This window comes from Euphorbia lathyris, chromosome 3, assembly GCF_963576675.1.
Source record: "Euphorbia lathyris chromosome 3, ddEupLath1.1, whole genome shotgun sequence".
Classification (NCBI taxonomy): Eukaryota; Viridiplantae; Streptophyta; class Magnoliopsida; order Malpighiales; family Euphorbiaceae; genus Euphorbia; species Euphorbia lathyris.
In genome coordinates this window covers 47,978,099-48,001,062 of record NC_088912.1, presented here as the reverse complement: position 1 = coordinate 48,001,062, position 22,964 = coordinate 47,978,099, and the positions used below count along the sequence as shown (strand labels likewise).

At 34.0% G+C, this 22,964-nt stretch overlaps 1 long non-coding RNA gene across 5 annotated transcripts; it reads right to left on the bottom strand.

Annotated features, from left to right (window-relative positions):
• Positions 1-6,256: 6,256 nt before the first annotated feature.
• LOC136221972 (uncharacterized) lies at positions 6,257-9,053 on the bottom strand. 5 transcript variants are annotated; one of them, XR_010685431.1, is made up of 3 exons: positions 8,472-9,053; positions 7,393-7,464; positions 6,257-7,297 (listed from the first exon to the last, which is right to left on the bottom strand). It is a non-coding gene; the product is annotated as an uncharacterized lncRNA (long non-coding RNA). The 5 variants fall into 5 exon arrangements; XR_010685434.1 differs by having other exon boundaries at positions 7,402-7,464; XR_010685432.1 differs by having other exon boundaries at positions 8,725-9,053.
• Between the last annotated feature and the right edge of the window lie 13,911 nt (positions 9,054-22,964).

The window sequence follows — 22,964 nt, the reverse complement described above, 5'->3', positions numbered from 1 at the left end:
TCTCGTAGCAATGCCAATACTTAGAGATGTATAAGAGTCAACTGGTGTCCAAGTTCAAACCCCTAACTCTACATATAAATTTTTTTAATTAAATATAGTTGAACATTAATTAATTAGACTCAACCGTTCAACTAGACCGATTTGAAATTAACTCAACCAAACAGTTCAATTTGATTTGATGAATATTAAAAAATCCAACAACGGTCGAACCGGCTGTCCGATTTTCGCAATAGTGCAAAACCCAACAATATGCAAAACAGTTATGGTGAGAAATTATGTGGGGTCCATGGGGCATGGTTTAGTCAGTGGCGTTGGGTGGCCGATTTTACATGTGCGTTCGGGAAAAAAATTGCTAAATCGAACTTGTTTAATTTTTTTTTTTTATATATATGCGTGTTATAATTTGAATGGTCAAGGACCAATTTTAAGTATTAATGTACAATTTCTCAAAATTAAGCTAGATTTCGTTTAACAGTCCTAATATGTAAAAAAATTTGATTTAGAGAGGACTGAACATGTAAAAAAATTTGATTTCACATGGCCTACCAGGCCAAAAAAAAAATTAATAATTTGGATTTAAGGAGGCCTAAGAGGTAAAAAAAATTAGAAATTTGGATTTATGGAGGTTTAACAAGGGAAAAAAAATAAGAAATTTGGATTTATAAAGGCCTAACAGGCAAAAAAAAATTAGAAATTTAGATTTAGAGAGGCGTAACAAAATTTAAAAAATAAAAAATTTGGATTTATTGAGTACCTAATAGTCCAAAATATTGAAATTTTAAATTTTGGACAAGCCTAACACGTAATGGGATATATTTAAATTTTTTTATTAGTTCAATGCTAGTTTCTAAAATAATTATAACATTTTTATATTTTTTTACTTTTAGTTTTAAAATTTTAAAATTTAATTTAGAAATTAAGTTGTTTGAGTCTCAAAAATAAGAAATTATTTTTTTAATGGAAAAGCCATAATAAAAATAAGTTCAAAAGTGCTATGAAAATAAATAAATAAATTAATAATGGTAACATAGTTTTATAATTATTAAAAAATAAAATTTAAATAAATAAACACTTTCTAAAATAAATTGAGGTTGGAGGGAATTGAATCTAGGACCTTTTAAAAAAACAAGTATTTCTAATCATCTCATCTATCTTTAAACAGTGAAACATTACTACATAGAGTCTATATAGACTATTACTAATATTATAGGGGGGGGGCGAAATTACTCTTGATCATGGTGGTTCTAGCGGCCGGAGGGGCTCGGGCCTCCCCTGTCTCCACCCCTGGGTTTAGTGGGGAGCCATGGGGTGTTGATGGGCCATTTTTTAGCTGACGGGCTGAGGGTATATAAGTCTTTCACCAAAAAAGTAAAAAGAATACTAGTGAGAAAAAACAGTCATTTTCTATAAAAGAGAAAAAGACATTCATTTGGTTTCGGTCGATAACAGAAATCCGTACTATTCACACGTCACCACTCAGGCGATTCTCCATGCCGAGAAAGTTACACTAAAAACTGGATGACGAAAATATCCCAATATTTGTTGAAAATTTAATTGGGGTGGCACAAATTCGGCCACCCCATGCCTTGGGCCAACAAGAACAATTAAATGTTCTTGTTGACTCTCATCACTTGGCACTATAAAATGCCAAGGGGTGGTGGATATTTAGTTGTATCAAAAAGTGGGAAAAATAAGAAGAGAAGGGGAGTTAGGGTGGAAGAAAAATGTAGTGAGAGGAGGCACAATTGTGCCTTGTGAATTTTGAGAGTTTATTTAGAGGGTAGTCTAATTATTTTTGGAGAGAGATAAAAATAGTAAAGATAATTATTTTGGGTATTTTTGGAAAACATCCGAGTGCTACTATTTTTGTTTTATCTCATTGTAACTCTAGAAAGTTTCTAGAGAACAACCTCATAAATTCAATAAAATTTTTGTACTTTGAGATTTATCGCTTGCGTTAAATTGTCGCAATCAAGAAAAATTCCCAACATAGCCTTCAGCATACATTTCTTTTCCAGGGTACCAAAACCAGGCCTAGAAGGAAAGCGAACAGACTTCGAGGACTCTGGTATAGCTTTTTGGTGAATTAGAAAGATGAAAAAAAGACCGGAGGTGAAAAAACGGTTTGAGAAATTAATAGAGTTTAATAAATCATTATATTAAATTCCTTTTTAAACCAAAATTAATTAACGTATGATTTTCTTTTAATGGAAACTATATAATATTTTTTTAATAAAGACTCGTAATTTAAATTACTACGGTATTATATAAATTTATTTAGTTCCAAATTACTATAAATTTTCAAATACAGTTATATTAGAAATCTTAAACTAATTTAATGATTAAACAATTACTCTCAACGCTCTCAAAACGGAATGACTAAAATGGTAACGCAAACCTCTGCGCGAAAGGAAAAGCTTAAAGAGTGTGCAAGCAATAAGGGAGGATAATTGGAATCGACATATTCTCTCAAAATTAAATATAAACGAAATTACGTATAAACGAAATTACATATAAAGAGGGTAGAGAGAGAGATACTTACCATTGAGGAAGACGCCGGTGCCGGAGGAAGATGAGAGGGAGAGCCGCCGCACGAGATGGAGAAAACGAGTAGGGATACGATAGGGTTCTTCTTTTTATCAAGATTTCTGTCATACGAAAGCTAAAAAGGTGTTTGGCACATACGAATTATTAACCTAAAATAAAGTAAAGCTTCTTTCCTTATTATATTATATTATTTTTATATTTTCTAAAAGTTACAGATGTCAATAATTTATTGGTGCTAAAATCTTCTCTCTCGTCCCACCAAATTAATAACTGGATCAGAGTCAATTAATTCAATCAATTTATTAGTTTAGTTAAGCCAAATGACACATATTAGAAATAATATGTGTATATATATAATAAATTTTCTTTCAATTAAATATAAATATAATATATAAATTTATGTTATTAGTAACCGTTATAAGTTGAAAGTCAGTTTAGTAATGGCCAAATTATTGGGTGGCGCCTCGACTTTCCTCAAGTCTCGACCAACCAATTCCTATCGAAGGGGTCTACCCCCTTTAAGGATCTCATATGCCCGACTCTCATATCCCTAGTGGACGAGTGTGGATCGCTTAAGCCAGTTTCGACTACTGACCCAAGGAGTGGCGGAGATCAACGTCAGGATTTAAAGTGGAATGTACATATCATCTATCAATAAGGACTAAAATTTGATGGAATGAGGAATCGAACCTCAAACCTGATAAATAGAGATTCAACTCTTTACTACTCGGACCAATCCTTATTGGCTCCTTCAACGTATATTGATATGTCCCATTCGTCACTCCATACCGAAGTTTTCTCGTAACTTTGCCAATGATATATAACCCTTATCTCTACATGTAATTTTTTTAATTAAATATGGTTAAATTAACTAGACTGAACCATTCAACCAAACTGATTTGAAATTAACTCAACCAAGCAGTTCGGTCCGATTTGATCAAATTCAAAAATCCAATAATGATCGAACCGGCGGATCCAATTTTCTCAACAGTGCAAAAACCAACAATCAGCAAAACAGTTGTGGTGAGAAATTGTGTGGGGTCCATGGGGCATTTCTGACCCACGAATAGGTTAAGTGGGGAGCCATGAGGTGTTGGTGGACCATCTTTTTGCTGACAGACTGAGGGTATATAAGTCTTTCGCGAAAAAAGCAAAAAGAATACTAGCGAGAAAAAACAGTCATTTTCTTATTTTTTTATTTTAAAATAATCATTTTCTATAAAAGAGAAAAAGACATTCACTTAGTTTCTGTCGATAACAAAAATTCGTACTATTCACGCGTCACCACTCTGGGGATTCTCCTTGCCGAGAAAGTTACATTAAAACTGGATGACGAAAATACCAGATTTAACACCAATTTGGTGCTTTTAAAAAAAATATTATTATTAATAAAGTATTAGTTAAAAAATATCATTATGGTGGACAATCCACCGTAAATGGTTAAAAAGTGATATTTGCAGGAATCCTTGGATTCCTGCGGTAAAGCCACTGCCCAAACTCTCCTCCCTTAAAAGGGAGGAGAAAATAATTTATTTTTATTAAAATATTAAAAAATGTATACTTTTTTTAAATTAAATATAAATAAAAATATTATATATATTTTTTTGCAATAATAATAATATTTATTGGGATAAAATTTTCAAGCAAGAACAATTTTAGCCTTATGTTACTGAAATTTTGAAAATGTTGGTTTGGCTGTTCTTTAACTAATATTTTAAGTTGAAATTGTGACTATTTGATAAGACTGTAAGAATATATGTGTTAGTTCAAAATGGATTTGTGGAATAGAGTCTGAAACTGTTCAACCGAATTATTTTCAATGAGGCCTCAATTGATGATTTTTGGTTAGTTTAGGGACCTAATTGATGATTTTGATAGTTTAAGTTTCTAATTTGCTTTGAAGACTTAATTTAGGGAGCCAAATCAGTATTAGCCTAAAATAAAATAAAGTTTCTTTCCTTATTATATTAGACTAGAAAGTTACCCTCGCTTTGCTTCGGGTGAGAAGTAGCTCAGAAAATAATTAAATATTATATTATTAAAAAAATAAAAAAATTATAATAGAATTTTCCATAAAAATTATCTAACAAAATAAAAAAAGAAAAAAGTCAATGACAATAATGCTCATATTCAACCCTAAAACTCTCACACTATGTAATTTACATATCACTTATCTATCTCCTTCTCTAGTCCTCTGTAAATATTTATCATCTCTTTACCTCTCTTCGTCCACACCAAAGAATGACAAATCTGAAAGGCGAGAATCCATGGACGAAATCTCTTGCCTCATAATCATAAAGATACTTCTTTTTGTCATCCTTCTTATATTATTTGCCTATTTCCTTCTTGATATCATCCTTAGTCCTCATTGACCAAGGAAGGTAATATCTTCACCCCAATTTTTTTGTATTTTTGTGAGTTGAAATTATAAATGCTGTTTGTAATTTCATTAATTGTATCGTAAATATAATTTTAGAGAAATTTAGGTAGTTGATCAATTGGAGACAACAAAGAACCAATTAGATGGTGATTCTGTTTGCAAATCCTAATAATACATGGAACTGTGACTGTTATTTAACTATATCGGACATTCTAAACCAATTTGTCGATAAATTGAAGCAGTTTCATATATTTTTTTGTAAGTATAAACACAGTAAAATATTTTAGATAAGTTTTTTGAAACTGTCTAAAATATTTTACTGTATTATTAATATAGTTAAAAAAATGTATGGAAGTGTATCAATTTTCGGTAGTGTGTGGTTAAAATTGATATTACTTGCAAATTGTACAAATTCAATCAACATTAGTATGATTTTTATATAATTTGATTTTTATAAAATAATAAATTAAATTTTCGATAGCGTTTGGTTAAAATTAACTTCCTTAAAAACGTTAGTGTTGAATTTGTACAATTTCATACGTTATGACTAAATTTATACTTCACTTAAAACGTATACGTTAAATATTTAGTACATACTAACACAAGAAAATATTTAATGCATTAATAATATTATTATAATATATAATGTTATTTTTATAAAGTAATAAATTAAATTCCTTTTTTATAATTGTTTTATAAATTTTATTTTTATTTTTAATTTTATAAAATAATTTTTTTTTTATATTTGTTGGGAGCAGTGGCAAGCCACTGCCCCCACTTGGTGGACAGGAAGATTCCTGTCCACAAGCCCATTACGGCGCCTATGGCGCGGTAGTGGGTAAAAGAAATTCAAAAAAAATGAATAACTAACACTGGTTGGGAAACAGCCTCTCTTGAGGAAAAATTTCCCAACCAGGTCTACTGGGGTAATTTTTTATAAAAATTACCCCAAATAAAAGTTTAATCCAATTTCAATAACTACATTTTTTCTCCTAATCCAATAGAGTGATACATACATATTCTTAATTTCTGTTAGACCATTTTCTCAATTCTTTTTCATTGCAAAAAGTTTGCCATATCAACACAAAGAAAATGAAAATTTGTATAACATTGGTTAAGTCGCCACTGAGAAGTTGCTACGAATGCATAATTTTTCCTTTTAGATGGGAGCTGTAAATGAAAGAAGAAATATCAACAATGAAGAATAATATAAGAAGAATCAGGAAGATTAACTAATTAGTCTAGTGCCATAGCAGGAGAGCATATGGAATTATTTCAAGGCTGCTTTGATCTACAATAAATATCACAAAGAAATAGAGTCAACTTAAAAAAAATGAAAAAAACTTTGATGTACATTTCACATCTTATGGGTGGTTGTGGTTCAAGCTTTCAATCAATTGTCTACAAACCTACTCCTCTACATCAATGTTGCTATACATTTTTTGTTGATGTACGGTAAGGAAAGACTTAGACAGATATTTACTTGACTTCTATTGTTGTATGGCTGAACGCAATGTGTGGTTTGGAGTTAACATTGAATCCTGAAGCCTAAGCTTTGTCACTGGTGACACTTTGTGTCTGTCGAGCCATGCCTTGATTGCTCTATGCTCGTATGTAAAACCATCAGCCGCTATGTATGGATCATCCATTATTTCCTGCATTGAGTTCAAACATCTATACAGACTGAAGCAGTCAGATTCATAAGCAAAGAAATTATGTCTTATGCGCCATCATCACTTGTCACCTGAAGAATTGGGCAGAAATAGTGGCTTGGCGCGTAAATGTTGCTTCCTTCAATTGCAAATGATTCATTAAGTAGATTCATCAAATCCATCTTCATTTACAACTCATCTTACATTTGTGATTTGTAATGGACTCTCAAAATATATTGATAGAACTCTATTTTACCATCAACTTATTTGGTGCATTTTTACCCTTTAACACTTCCTTTGAAAAAAAAGCACCCATCACTGCTAAAACTTCGAACTTCAAACAAAACTAAAGAAAGAACATTATATAGAATAACCACAACCTGTAAATGATGCATAAGAGAGCTAACATATTAAATAAATCAAAGCTTCAAAGTAAATAATAATTTTCTTACCATGTAGTTTTCTTTTTCTTTTTTTTAGTTTGTCGTGGAACTCCCATGAATTCATCCCATCCTCTATTACCAACTTGTTTCATAGGAAAAAAACAGTAAATAAAAGAAAAATTCGATGGAAAGAAAAGAAAAAGAGAGGCTAAAATGCATCATAACAATACAAACTTGACAATATATTCAGATGCCATTAAACAAAAACCAGTTCATCTAGTTTGGAATAGAAGCTTCAAGATCCACCTCAAGGGTGACCAAAATGCAAAATAGGCCTGCAATGAGAAAAGAAGACAATATCATATTTAGTTCAAATAAATAATTAAATAATTAAAACAAATTGTTCTCTACTTAATATATTTTTACTAACCAAGCATACTTTTATATTATTTGCTGCTTTGGCATGATTTGTAAAATTGAACTCCTAGCCACCATCATAAACCTGGATCATAAAACATTATACATCATTTGGAATGGCTTCATCACAAATCATAAAAGCATATATAATGAGTCAACAAATTTAAAGAGTATAATAGAAATATAAGGCTATATAAGATTTACCCATCCAGATGTTTTAACTACAAAAAAATATTCACACAGGCCAGAAATATTTATAAAGGTTATAAACATCATTAATTATACAAAATAATGTTAAGTAGACATGGTAACAAAACATAAATATTTTTGTACACGATAAGGCTATATAATTATAAAGGTTACACACATCATTAATTATACATGATAACGTTATACAGAACATATTTCAGGAAATATAGAGAGCTTTCTGTTTCGGGTGTTATAATAATCCATGTAAACAGTTAATTATCTAACAGAATGATGCAACTATATTTGTGTTTGGAGATTCATTGTTTGATCGAGGTAATTTGAACAATCTAATATATTCCAATATGCACTTCTGAATTGACAAACCAAATTCCTCTAGGTACAACTTGAGCCCTTAATGGATCACAAAGTGAAGAATTTGGTGGACAAATAAAAAGAGAAACCAGAACATAGCATCTACGTTAATATAATTAAACCTAACCTAACCAAAACTGATTGAAGCAGTGATTTGAAATTATATATACTTGTACTGTTGAACCTCTTCACTTTTATAATATATATATAATATACCCAATTAAAGCATCAAATATGATATGAATGATATAAAAGTTTAAAGTAAACTCAATTGAAGCAAAGGAAAAAGAGAAAAGAAAAGGAATTTTTTTTTTCAAAAGCACATATGAAAAACTGTCAGATTTAGAAAGAACACCCAAAAAAAAAAAAGCAAAATCGCATATATTACTCTAGGCAGAGATCATGCATCAAATTCGGACCAACAAATGCAGAGATAACATCCCAAAGCAAAAACAAACCCATATATATTGCAGATAGCTAAAGAGAAAAAGAAAAAATATAAAGGCAGAAAATAAGGAAGAGATCATCTACCTTTGAGAGTAGAAAAGCAAAAGGATGAGTAATCCAATTTCAATAGGAGTGAGATGAATAACTATTGAAAACATTGGAAGTAATCACTAAAAATCATCATATTTAAGTCTGTTATACCATCCATAGGAGAAAGGCAAAAGAACAAACCATATCTAGACAGACATAGAAGACAAAAGGGTGAGATTACCATGTTCAGATCAAAACAAAAACTCAAACCAAATAAAAACACACAAAGAAATTAAATAAATCTTACATCAATTGTGGAGCGATTGTAGGCTACGGGTGTGAAGAAGAAATTTTTAAATTGCTTTCTAACCCGCACAGGTGAATTACTCGAGGCCTTCACTATATTAGACGGTAGCATGAACCACGAAAATGGTTCGACAACGAATTTGTGCTGTCAATGATAAAAAAAAAAATGTAGAAGAGGATAAACCACACTGATAAAAATTAAACCGTAATTACTAATTTAAGAAAGGTATAAATGAATGAAAAGCCACAATAAAAGAATGAACATATTTTTCATCCGAAATCATATCGGGAAGCTTTTAGATCTACACAGAAGACAACCTAAGAAGAAGAAAAAACAAACTTACTGTGAAGTGCTAACCGATTTGTGTGAAAAATGGTTTTGAGAACCCTACCATGGTTTTGAGAACCGAACCGAACCGGTCATCATTCCGGATCGGAGGTGGTTCGGTTTTTAAATGCTTGAAAACCGGTCATAACCGTCTAACCCGATCAGATTACATTTTAATGTCAATAAAAAAATTTGCTTTTTCAGGGATTTGAACATAGGACATCTGAATAAGAAATGACGGCTTAACCACTAAACCACTTATTAACTTGTGTTTAATCTTAACAATATAGATATATATATTCATTATAAAAAGTAAATATTTAAAATATTATTTATTTATTTATTATTTTTTATATTTCTCTTTTTTTATCAAATTTTTTATATTTCTATAAATATTATATAAACATTATTTTATCATTTCAATACTCATAATTTAAATATTTTATAAAATAAAATCTAAAACTCTAAAAAATTGTATAATAACTATTTTTATTATACTTATATGTTATATGTTAGGTTAATAATAATACTAATTATTTAGTTTTAAAAAATATATAATTTATATTTTTTAGTCTTTTTATAAATTGAATTTTTATTATATTTTTATTATATTTTTAATTCATGATTGGATTTATAAATTTAATATTTTTAATTTTATTTTTATAAGTTAAAATATGGATAAAATATTATTTTTTACATAATTTTTTTAATACCGGTTGAACCTCGGTTAAACTCCGATTGAACCTCTAACTCTTGACCCTTTGTCATTTCCGGTTCTTTGACCGGTCCGGTTTTGATAACCATGATCCCTACAATTGAAGAATAAAATTACTATGTTACCCCATATGAAACGGTGCCGTTTTGTTATAAAATTGAAGGCACTGCAAAATTACTTAAAAGGGCTTTAGTTTGGATAGAAATATTAAATTTGAAGGGTTCAATTGGAAAAATTGGATAAATTATTTCAATTGTACGGTTGAACCTCTTCACTTTTATAATATATATAATTATTTTTATATTTTCTAAATGTAACACATGTGGATAATTTATTGGTGCTAAAATCTTCTCTCTCGTCTCACCAATTGAAATTAGGACTGGCATACATGCGATTGAAATCAAGCTAACTTCGTGGAAAGGGTTGAGTTAGGAATATTATTTTAATTTTTAAAAATAACTTAACTTCGCAGACAGTTTTCATAAAAAAAAAAAAACTTCACAAATATTCTAAAATGTTGACTCATTATTGTTTTTTTAGTCTATCCTAGATTTCTCGTAATCATTTTTTATTTTTCACTAATATTTTAATCATGAAAAGTAAAAGATAGAAAAACAATAATACCAACAATTTAAGTATAAAAACTTAATAGGATCTCAAACCAAATTAATAACCGGAATCAATTGATTCAGTTAATTTATTCGAATTAGTTAAACCACGTTATAAATAATATGTGCATATATATAATAAAATCTCGTTCAATTAAACATAAATATAATATATAAATTTATCTTATTAGTAATAGTTAGAAGTTGAAAGTTAGTTTAGTAGTGGCCAAATTTCTGTGTGGTACCTCGATTTTCCTCAAGCCTCGACCAATCAATTTCTATTGAAGGGATTTATCCCCTTTAAGCGTCAAGTGAATGTATATATGGGTATTCTGTCTTCGAGGGTCTCCTTATGATTAAACCTCGTCCTAGAATGGGTATGCACTATGGGCTCACGGCAGCCCTGTAGTGTCCATAGAGTTTTCTCTATGGAGACATCCGCTGTTGAAACACCTTTCCACATGATTTTGATTTGACAAAATTATTTAAGTAATGATAAAAATATTCTAACACATTAAAATGCTTTGATTTATTACACTAATGTGTTTGTTCAATGTTGAGTTTAATTGTTTACAAGACATTAAGATTAAAAAGCCCAAAGGTCCATAAAGTGGAAGTCAAGCCCAAGTCAACACATCAAGACCATTCGGCCCAAGAGTTCAAAACGAAGCCGTATCAAGTAAAACGACGACTCAGTGAAAGAAGGATCGAGAAGCCTTCGAAGCAAAAGCTTCAAGAGGAAGCTGCTGAGTTGGACGACAATGCAGTCTGGACAGCGGCAGACAATGTTCAACTTCTAGACAAAGTATTTCTACTTTGGGAAAAGTTCAGAAGGCGCAGGAAGCTGTCTCGTGGACTTTTCCTTAAATGTCGAAACATTCTGCCGAGGACTGACGAAGACAGAAGATGCAAGAATCCTATTGGCCAACGACGCTGAGCACACCCAGAGTGACAACGACAGGAAGCCGTTTCCCTCCAACGGTTATTTCGAAATTCGAAATGACCAGGTGCCTCAAGTGTCACTATATAAAGGTCGTCCATTTTCTTCAATCAATGCAGATCTTCAATTAGTCGAAACGCTGACCAAATTCATACTTGAAGTTTCTGTGAGAAAAGCAAAGCAAATACCTTACACCAATTTCTATATTATTGTGTAAAAGTCTAGAGTGATTTTCAATCATCTAAAGTATCTTAGCAATTGTTCTTTAGGACAAACACTTTATCATTTCTAGAAGAATAGAAAGGAGAGGCTGAGTACTCGGTTATAGTACTCAGCGTAGATATAGGAGTGAGTAGAGGTATAGAGGAAGGTACTCTTGTTATACTCTGCTTCTATCTGTAAAAGGTTTCGTGCTCTACCTTTAAAGAGCTCAGTAGAGAATTCAAAAAGCTCGGAACGAGTTCCGGAGACTGGACGTAGGCGGAGAGGCCGAACCAGGATAAGTCTGCTGAGTAATATCTTTCTAACCCTTAAACTCCTTTAATATATATTGCTTGCTATAAAACTGACTAAGTAAAGAACTCACGCTGAGTTAAGTTTACTAAGAAGCTGAGTTCAGGAATAGACTCTAAGTGTTATTTCCTGACTCAAATAAAGAAGCAGACTTAGTCACAAGTTGACTAAGCTTGTGTCTTGAATCTACTTAGTGAAGCTGTGTAAACCTTTTCATAAGAGAAGAAGTCAGCCTCAACGGACAAATTTTTTAAATAGTTCCTATCCCCCCTTGGAACTAACTTGTCACGTTAAAAGGGACCAACAAGTGGTATCAGAGCTTAAAAGCTCACCGTGCAAGGTTTAACTACCTTAAACTGATCCCCACTATGGCTGAGAACAACACTCGGTTTCTCCCAGGAAATCTGACAACTCAGATTTTGCCTGAGGGTCTGTCCATAACTCGGCCTCCTCTATTCTTTGGGTCTAACTATACCTTTTGGAAGAATAGAATGAAAAATTTCATTCAGGCAACAAATATGAGTGCATGCCTATCTATAGTCCAAGGCCCATTTGTTCCTGTTGAAACTGTTGATGGCCAAACGGTTGTCAAAGCTGAGACTAGATGGACAGAGGATGATCTCAAGAAGCTACAAAATCATGCTTCGGCTATAAACATGCTCCACTGTGCTTTAGATGCTGCAGAATACAACAAGATTTCAGGTTGTGAGTCAGCGCAGGAGATTTGGAAGAAGCTGGAGGTCACCTATGAAGGAACCAACAAGGTGAAGGAATCCAAGGTCAAACAGCACATGAGGTTGTTCGAGCTGTTTGAAATGAATGATGATGAAGGAATCTCTAACATGAACGCAAGGTTCACAAACATCATCAACGAGCTCAAGAGACTTGGAAAGATCTTCACTGAGGAAGAGCAAGTCAAGAAGATTCTTAGGAGTCTTCCTAAAAGCTGGCAAGCAAAGAAAACTGATGTTGAGGAAGCTCAAGACTTAACCACCTACAAGTATGATGAACTCATTGGATCGCTGCTGACCCACGAGATATCAATGAAGAACTTCGAGGTGAAGGAGAAGTCTGAAGAAAAGAAGCAAAAGTCTCTTGTCATGAAAGCTGACTCCACTGATGGGAGCTCAACAGATGATGAAGAAATGGCTATGTTCACTAGAAAGATGAAGAGGCTGTTCAGAAAGAATGACAAATATTCTAAGAAGCCTTACAAGAAGTTTGATAAGTACAAAGCTGAGTCCAGCGACAGCAAATACAAGAAGGACAGCTCAAAGCCCATTACATGCTTTGAATGTCATCAAACTGGCCATATCAAGTCAAGCTGTCCCACGCTGAGGAAAGAAAGGAAGAACAGCAAGAAGGCAATGGTGGCAACTTGGAGTGACAGTGATGAGTCTTCATCATTAGAAGCTGATGCCACTGAGTCAGCAAAGATTTGTTTCATAGCTGACGAACTTGCTGAGCCATGTGTTTCTGAGCATGCTGACCCCTCCATTGCATCTGACGATGAGGAACACTCAACTGAGGTAATGTCACTACCCTTGCTCAGAAATGAAATGGTTAATTCCCTGAGTGACCTCTACACACTTGTCAAAAAGTGTAATAAAAAGGTTAGAGCACTTAGCAGGCGATGTGACGAGGTTGAGGAGGTCAAACTGAGTGACCTTCGATATATTCTCCAGGACACTTCAATTTTGCATAGTAATGTAGAAATTATGCAAAAGTTTGTCTCTGAGGTCCAATTAGATTCTAAGAAACTAAGAAAGGATGTCACATCAATTCAGAACCAACTTAAGGTTCCGAATAAAAGAAATATTCCTCTGAACACTGAGTACCAAAGTACTAGTCATCAGAGATGGAATCCTCAGCGGAATGTCCAGTGTGACTTCTGTGGGAAGAAAGGACACACCACAAAGGTGTGCTGGCACGCTCAACACTGGGGTGCTGACCAGTCAGTGAGAAATCCTAAACGAAAGGTCAGCTGTGACTTCTGTAGAAAGAATGGACACACTGTCCAAGTATGTCGTCATAAAATGAAATATGATGTTTTACCTGTTGAACCTAACAAGCAAGGACCCAAAAAGAATTGGGTACCTAAAAGCAACTAGCTATATTGTAGGTAAGCCTGAGGTGTGCTGAGAAGTCAAAGATGTGGTACATTGACAGCGCATGGTCGAGGCATATGACTGGTGATGAAACTCAGTTCATCACGTTTGTGCGTAAACGAGGAGGAAGTGTAAGTTTTGGAGACAACAAGAAGGGTAAGATAGTAGGGTCAGGAACCATTGGTGGTAATCCTACTATTGAGTCAGTCTCCCTAGTCAGCGGACTCAAATATAACTTACTCAGCGTAGCTCAGCTATGTGACAATGGGAGAAAAGTTATATTTGATGACACTGGATGTAAAATATTCGAGGGTAAAACAAATGAGTTAATTTTAACTGCCCCTCGTATTGATAATGTCTTTATGCTGAACTTAGAAAAGAAGTTTTCAAAAACTGTATGCTTAGTGTCAAAGGAAGAAAATTCCTGGCTATGGCACGGGAGACTTGGTCATGTAAGCATGGACCTCCTGGCCAAATTAGCAAGAAAGCAATTGGTTGAGGGACTGCCAGAACTTAAGTTTGAAAAAGATCAATTATGCCACGATTGCCAAGCTGGAAAACAAACCAAACAATCTTTTCATAGTAAAAACATTGTCTCAACTAAGCGTCCATTAGAGTTGCTACACTTGGATCTCTTCGGTCCAGCCGCTGAGCTTGGGTGGAAGAAGATTTTCCTTGGTCATTGTAGATGACTTTTCTCAGTACACTTGGATCATCTTGCTGAGTAGCAAGGATGAAACCTTTGAGACGTTTTCAAATTTAGTAAGAAAACTTGAAAATGATAACGACCTTAAGTTAGCTCACATTCGTAGTGATAATGGTGGAGAATTCAAGAACCAACTGTTTGTTGAATTCTATGAAACCAACGGCATTGACCATAATTTCTCTGCTCCTAGAACGCCTCAACAAAATGGGGTTGTTGAAAGGAAAAACAGAACCTTAGTTGAAATAGCCAGGACAATACTGAGTGAGCATAGGCTTCCAAAGTACTTTTGGGGAGAAGCTGTTAACACATCGTGCTACATTCTTAATAGGGCTCTAGTTAGACCTATACTAAAGAAAACCCCCTACGAACTTTGGAAAGGACGAAAGCCCAACATTGGATACTTTCGTGCCTTTGGTTGTAAATGTTTTATCTTAAATACCAAAGACAGCCTAGCTAAGTTTGACTCAAAAGTTGATGAAGCTATCTTTTTAGGCTACTCAACAAACATCAAAGCATACAGAGTTTTCAATAAACGAACTCAAGTCTTAGAAGAATCAGTACATGTTGAGTTCGATGAAACTAACCCTGCAGGAAGATACCAGCCGCTGACCGAGGATGATCCACACTCAGCACCCGCTGACCAAGAAACTGCCGCTGAGTCATTTCCTCAAGGGCTGACCAAAGGTAAAAGTGAAACTCAAATTACTTTCACTGACTAATCTACACATGCAGAGATTGTTGAAACACAACCAGCGCAAGACATCAATCTACCAAAGGAGATTAGGATACCAAGAGGTCACTCAGAGAGTGCCATTCTTGATGCCGCTGAGAACACCCTGACGACGAGGAATCAACTCAGGAGATACCTCAGCAATGTAGCATTCATCTCAATCCAGGAACCAAAGAATTTCGCTGAAGCTGAGTATGATGAATTTTGGATGAATGCAATGCAAGAAGAACTTGATCAGTTCAGACAAAATGAAGTCTAGTGCCAAAACCAAGAAGCCAGAAGACCATAGGAACAAGATGGGTCTTCCGCAACAAGCTGGATGAACAAGGAAACATGGTCAGAAACAAAGCAAGACTTGTAGCTCAGGGCTACAGTCAGCAAGAAGGTATTGACTACGGTGAGACCTTTGTCCCAGTGGCAAGGCTAGAGGCTATTAGAATTTTATGTGCATATGCAAGCTATATGAACTTTAAACTGTTTCAAATGGACGTTAAAAGTGCATTCCTTAATGGAGTTATAAGCGAGGAAGTTTATGTTAATCAGCCTCCAGGGTTTGAGGATCCTAAATTCCCAAACCACGTTTATAAGCTCAAAAAGGCTCTGTATGGTCTCAAGCAAGCACCACGTGCTTGGTATGAGAGGCTGACCAGTTTCCTACTGACTAGAAATTATGTCAGAGGTAAAGCTGATACAACCTTATTCATTAAAAGAAAGGGTAAAGATACCCTGCTGGCTCAAATATATGTTGATGACATTATTTTTGGTGCCACTAACGAATCAATGTGCAAGGAATTTAATAAGCAGATGCAGACTGAGTTTGAAATGTCAATGATAGGAGAACTCAATTTCTTCCTTGGACTTCAAATCAAACAAGGGAAAAATGGCATCTTCATCAGTCAAACTAAGTATGCTAAGGAGATATTGAAGAAGTGTGAACTTGAGAATTGTAATTCAATATCTACCCCAATGGGCACTGACACTGTCCTCTGCGCTGATGAAAATGGTAAGTCAGTAGACAGCAGGTTGCACCGAGGTATGATTGGTTCTCTACTTTACTTAACTGCTAGTAGGCCGGACATTCAGTTCTCGGTATGTTATTGTGCTAGATATCAATCTAACCCTAAGGAATCTCATTACATAGCTGTAAAAAGAATCCTTAGATATTTGCAAGGCTCAGTGAATGCAGGTTTATGGTATCCCAACACTCATGATTTCACACTCATTGGATACACTGACGCTGACTACGGACGAGACAAGCTTGAACGAAAAAGCACCTCAGGAGGATGCCACTTCCTTGGAAGCTGTCTTGTGTCCTGGTTCAGCAAGAAGCAGGCATCAGTAGCCCTGTCAACCACTGAAGCTGAGTACGTTGCTGCTGGAAGCTGTGTTGCTCAAGTCCTATGGATTAAGCAACAACTTGAAGATTATGGCGTTCGGACTAAAACTATTGAAGTCAAATGTGACAACAAGAGTGCCATTGACTTATCAAAGAACCCAATCCAGCACAGCAGGATGAAGCATGTCAGCATAAGACATCACTTCATTAGAGATCACGTACTCAAGGGAGAGATCAAGCTGACCTATGTCCCAACGGATGAGCAGCTTGCTGATATCTTCACAAAGCCACTGGCTCGTGAGCAATTCAACATACTTAGAGAAGCCATTGGCATGTTCAATCCTCTTCAATAAATTCCAAGTATAGTATGCATGCTGAGTGAATTACCATGATGAATGATTTATGCTAAATCAATTACTATCACATGCTGAGTATATTTACATGCTGAGTGTTTATCTTAAGCTGAGCAACTAAGCATAAGAATTATTCCTTTGCGTAACAATTGTCTACTCAGAATCTTAAACGTATGAGATCCTTAACACTGAGTAAAGATCCGTTGCAAACTTTAATGAAAAGCACGTGAATTAAATAGCCACCTAGGATGACGTATGCGCTATAATTAGAAAACACACACGCCGTATATGTCATAAATGCCAGAATCTTTGTCGATTGAGAATCTCGAGGTCAAATTGACAACCCAACGCTTTAGATCAACTCAATACCTCTATAAATTATGGACGAATTCCCACTTTTATCTCTTTACGCTTAGAAAACTTTGGCATTCCAATTACTCTCTCTAAAAATTCCCAAACTTCCCAAAACTTCTTTGAGAATATGACGAACGTTTCTCTGAATATCTCCGGTGCTGGTTTATCCGATAACCGCTCCGATGTAAATCCCAAATCTTCTACCCAGCGTGACCACGCTAAGGTCACAACGCCGAGCAAGAAAGCTCAAGCTGTCCAATCCACCTCTTCAAAGGGAAAACAACAGCAAAAGGACAAGGGCAAGAAAGTTGTGGAACGCACCTACTCTCAGGTTTTCGAGAGTGTGAAGGGGTGTAAGATTGATCACTCGCGATGGTTTTTAAGGGAATTCTTGGAAGTCGAGCAACCCTTTTATGAGTGGATCAAGAATAATGGTTGGACCGAGCTGTTCTCAGTTCGTGATGCTACTTACCCTGAGCTGGTAAGAGAATTCTACGCCAACCTAAAGATCGCCGATGATAACCGGAACTACCTGGCGTCTCATGTTCCAGGGAAGGACATCTTCATCAACCCTGCATATATTGCCTCACTGTCCAATCTAAAAAACGAAGGAGCTATACTTCGTAAATCAGGTGACCAAGATAAAACCAACTATGTTCAGACCTTTTGTAAACCTGAGGGTCATGTAGGTGAAATCTCGAGCACTTCCATGGGTCAGCATCAAAAGATGGCCCATTACATACTGACCAACTTCCTTTTCCCTAAAATCAACTGCACCAACTCAGCAACCAATTTTGAGCAGTGTTTTATATGGCACATGCTGACTGTTGGGGTTTGGTGTACTATAGTCAATTGTTGCAGGATACAAACTTAATGTAAATGAATTGTTCTTTATATCATTTGTTTTAACGAGATATATGTTTTATAACTATATAAAGGCAATCCCTTTTAAGCACTATATAAAGTCTAATAAAAGGAAATCCGTAAGTTTGTTTAAAGTGATTATAAAGTGTTCATACAAGCATGAAGTGAGACAAAACTTTATAATAAACTAATAAACTTAAAACCACCCCAAGTCAAGTGATATGTTTAGGATTGATATATCACTGTTAAGACTTGTATGTAACAATGTCTTCTGTCCGACAAAAAGCTGATCTCACAAGCTTCATATATATAGATATCTGGACAGTTACATAGATCCGATGAAACGTCGTTCATTAGGATTGGGGATCCGATTTGAGATAACAGGATGGGTAGATTCATCCTTGTCACCTGTTCATCTCATTGGTATTAATAGGTATAAGTAATCCTCAAACTCAAAGGAATGTTAATTGGTCATCCTGAATTACTGAATGTGAGACTTTGATCCTGTGGTCACACGATCCTTAACAGAGATGACTCTGGGGTGTGAACTGTAAAGGTTGGGTGTCACAGGAAGTAATGTCAGGGTAGTTATACATTGGATTGAGCATTTATCACTCCCGATTAATGGGAGATATATCCAAGGATCGCTTGTGGAAGACTCAACTCTAAATCCTTGCAAGGTGATAGCTTAAGAGTAGAAATACAGATTTCCTATCTATTTGAGTTGACTCGGCCTGTACAAGTAAAATGAACGTCTCGCTATATGTGACTTGACATCACCCATAGTCATAAGATTCAGTTCAAGGATATAGTTGATAAAGGATCGAATTATACTGTAACTAATACGGAAGGGTTAACGACAGAATCAACCTGTCTTCTTAACGGACTCTGGGGGAATGATTACAGACTTGCCTATAACATACTCAGTACATCATTCCGTTATGCAAGGATTAAATATAATTCTTGAAGAAATTAATTTAATAGTTGCATACGGCCAGAAGTAGTAAGAACCTAATGGATCACACATAAGACTTGGAACCAAAAGAGAGATGGATATGATTAATAGATGGAAGCCCCATTGAGCCCAGTAAGGCCCATTTATATAGAGGGGGCCGAAATTTATATATAGTAAATAAGGAATTATGTTAATTCCATTAATCCTAATTTGATTAGGTTTGTGAATTAAATTAATTAAGAGATAATTAACTTAGGAGTTTTAATTAGATTAATATACTCCTATTATTATCCAATTAGGTTATTTATTATTATCCTAAATGTATTTGATATATTATAAGATAATAATTAGGAATCCTATTCCGAATGGAATTCCTATTAAGTAACCTATTCCTATCTAACTAGGGTTTAGATACAAGCGACTATATATACCCCCTCCCTATGAGAATTTCGACCAAGCTAATCCCCTCCCCTTATTGTGATTTTCGAAACCTACATTAAGTAAGAGAGAGTGAATTCGCATCCCCTAGTTCGTGGATAAGAATTCATACGGCTTCCGTCAATTGATTAATCTCATCCATCTCTTTTTCTCTTTGATCTTGTGTTGGTTAATTAGAGGCAATCTAATTTGGTTGCATCTCATAAGGGTTGATTCCATCTTAACCTCACCGTGTTATACTTTGTGGTTGGAATCTCGGAGAAGATTTGTGGGCGCTTCTTTAACAACGGTAGATTGTTCATCGAAAGGTATTCCTTCTTATCCCTCTTTATATGAAATAACGATTAACGGATCCTATGGTTAAAAGGAAGTAGGCTAAAAATTTTATATTTCCGCTGCTATACCTTAGCCTTAATTTCCTTCAGTGGTATCAGAGCCATCGTTAAATCCGTTATTTCATATATGAAAATTTAGAAGTTTTCAATAGGATTGAATAAATATTTATGGTTAGGATTAATTAACAAATTGTTTGATTAATTAATTCTAAAGATAAATAAATTTTAGTTAATTGTTAATTAAAATTGATTATGCGTATGTTCCTAATTATTTCGGTTGATAATCATTATAACAAAATCTATTAGTTTTATATTTAGGTTAATAAAATTAGTTTTATTAATTCTAAATGATAAAACGGAAATCTATTGTAGTTTTTCCTATTTCTGAAAATCGTTTTTAAAACCGTTTTAAAATCTGATATATATGTATATATTTTATAAAAAAAAATATAAATACGACAGCGGCTCGGGTCGCGCCTCACGGCGCGACCAGCCGCGTGCGCAGCCGTGGGGCTGCTGCCAAACGGCAGCAGCCCAGTTTCGGGCCCCCGGCCCGAATCCCACTTGATTTTAATTGTTAAAATCGGCTTGAATATAATATATATATATATATATATGTTTCGGAAATTAATAGTTTTCTGTTTTGATTATCGAATGAAAATTCGTTTAAAAGTTTGTTTTTACCAAGTTGTAAATCAAAGTGTTAAATGAATTGAAATCAAAATAATTGGGACATGCATAATCGACGTTTTATATGGTTATATTAATCTAAGGATTAATATAAAGATACGAAACGATTAGAAGTAAAATTGGATGAAAGTTAATTTGACGAGTTAATGTGATTAACCTAAATATTACATAAGCCGGTTATGTAATCAACCAATTAAAGTTATTTAATTGAGTCTATGCATGTTTGGAGTTATGGACATATTTGGACCCTCTTTTAGTCTTTTGGTATTTTTGAAATAGGGTCTGCGCGTCCTGCCTTTCTACTATCCATTGTAATTTCTCCTCTCATCTGATTCCCTTCAATTCAATTGAAGTTTTCTTATAGTAGTATAGAAATTAATATGTAATTTCAAGGCGCCATGGAGAAGACGGAGGACCTAAAGAGAAATATGTAATAGTTAGTATTTCCTTAGGTTTGGCCTTTTATTCCGTCTCTGGCTCGACGGAATAATTTAGATGATATGTCCATAACGCCAATGTATGTGAATGTATGTATGTCTGATGTATGCTAAAGCAAATCAAGACTAAGTTAGATTATGAGACTTAAATAAAATCCCTCGTTAAAAAGTTAAGTAAATAAGCAAGTTATTAAAATCGGTTGCCCCTCCCTAATATTATAATTCAGCCGGCAGTACTGGGGGCCTTTGGGTTGTTGAGCAAACTCAAGCTCGGGGTCTTATGGTAACACCTGAATTATCGAAAGTTATTCTTTCATGAATATGGGGTAATACTTAAATTAGATTATGATAATTGGATGAGCAAACTCATGTTGTCATAAACTAATGGGCAATATGGTTGGGATTAATGTGAATAACATATTAGTTACTAATGTGGTTAGTAACCCAATAACCTGTTTTGGGCGACGCCCAATCTTAGTTGGGCGTCGCCCAAAGATTTCCGGGACCCGTTGCCTATTTAAGGCACGGATCCCCATGCAAGAAGGGGAAGGGATTTTTGGAGAGCTTCTCACTCTAAAACATTTTTTAGAGAGAGAAAGTTATTTTTTGGGAAAAAACATTTTTTTTCCTAAAAATTCCGAATTTCCTAAAAGTTAAAATTTTACCGAAAACACAAAAAACACCGGAAAATCACGATTCGTGGAATCAACCGACTTCAACTGTCAATACCGAACTTGAGGTATTATCCGAGGACTAAACTCGTTTTATTTTATTTAATTTATTTCCTTTATTTATTTATTTTTATGTTATAGTTTTATTTATTTATTTATCACGTTTTACTTAATTTTTCGTATTTATTTAATTTTCGTCTCGTATTAAATAAACGTTCGGTTTTGTTTTAAAATAAAAACCTCGTTTTAATATCCCAATACGAACCGTGATCTGATTCAAAGGTAGTTCGGGATTAATAAAAAACGTTGTAATTATAAGATTTGAAAATATTTTCCAAGTAACGTTTTAAAATAAAACATCATTTTAGGAGTCCCCGTTATAGACTATGATCCAATTTTGGTAGTTCGGGGACCCAAAATGATAGAATAGATCTAATCTAAAGCTTTTGAATAAATCTGGAAACTGTTGGACTAAATCTGTAATTCTGTCTTTTCTGTCGCTAACAGCAGATTAGCGACGGATTTTCCGTCGGTAATCTGCTGGAATCCGAAAATACTCTTTTAAACCCATTTCTTCAACTTTTTTTGATATTTAATCTCTTATATATATATGTATAATTATGTAATATGTTAGTTAAAATTATTTTTGAGGCATTCACCTAATAATTATCTATATACTTACTTACTTTGTATATTCAATTATAATTTTCATTGTTTTGGTTTTGTGGAATTATTTGTATATGTATATATAGTTTTTGGTTTATTTAAATGGATTTGGCCATTATTGAGGATGGGATGTTTCCTATATATTCATAAACTATTTTGGGATCCAAATTACTTTCCTTTTCTTTTAAACTTGTATAGTTTTTAGTTATTTTTACATAGTTATAATTAGGATAAAAATGTATTTTGTTTAGTACTCTTTTTCTCATTTTCTTTATTATATCATATAGTATTTCTTATTCATTTTCATCTATAAATACGTCCTTATTTTTAGATAAAACTATGTATATATATATTCCTACCTTATTTTTGTATATATATGTTTATATTTCAAATATGTTTGATTGGGTAAAATTGGACCTTGATTTGTTAATTGTTGTAATTAGGTTCAAGTAAGGTTCAATTGAGTGAAAAAGGGGAAATAAATCACAAAAAGA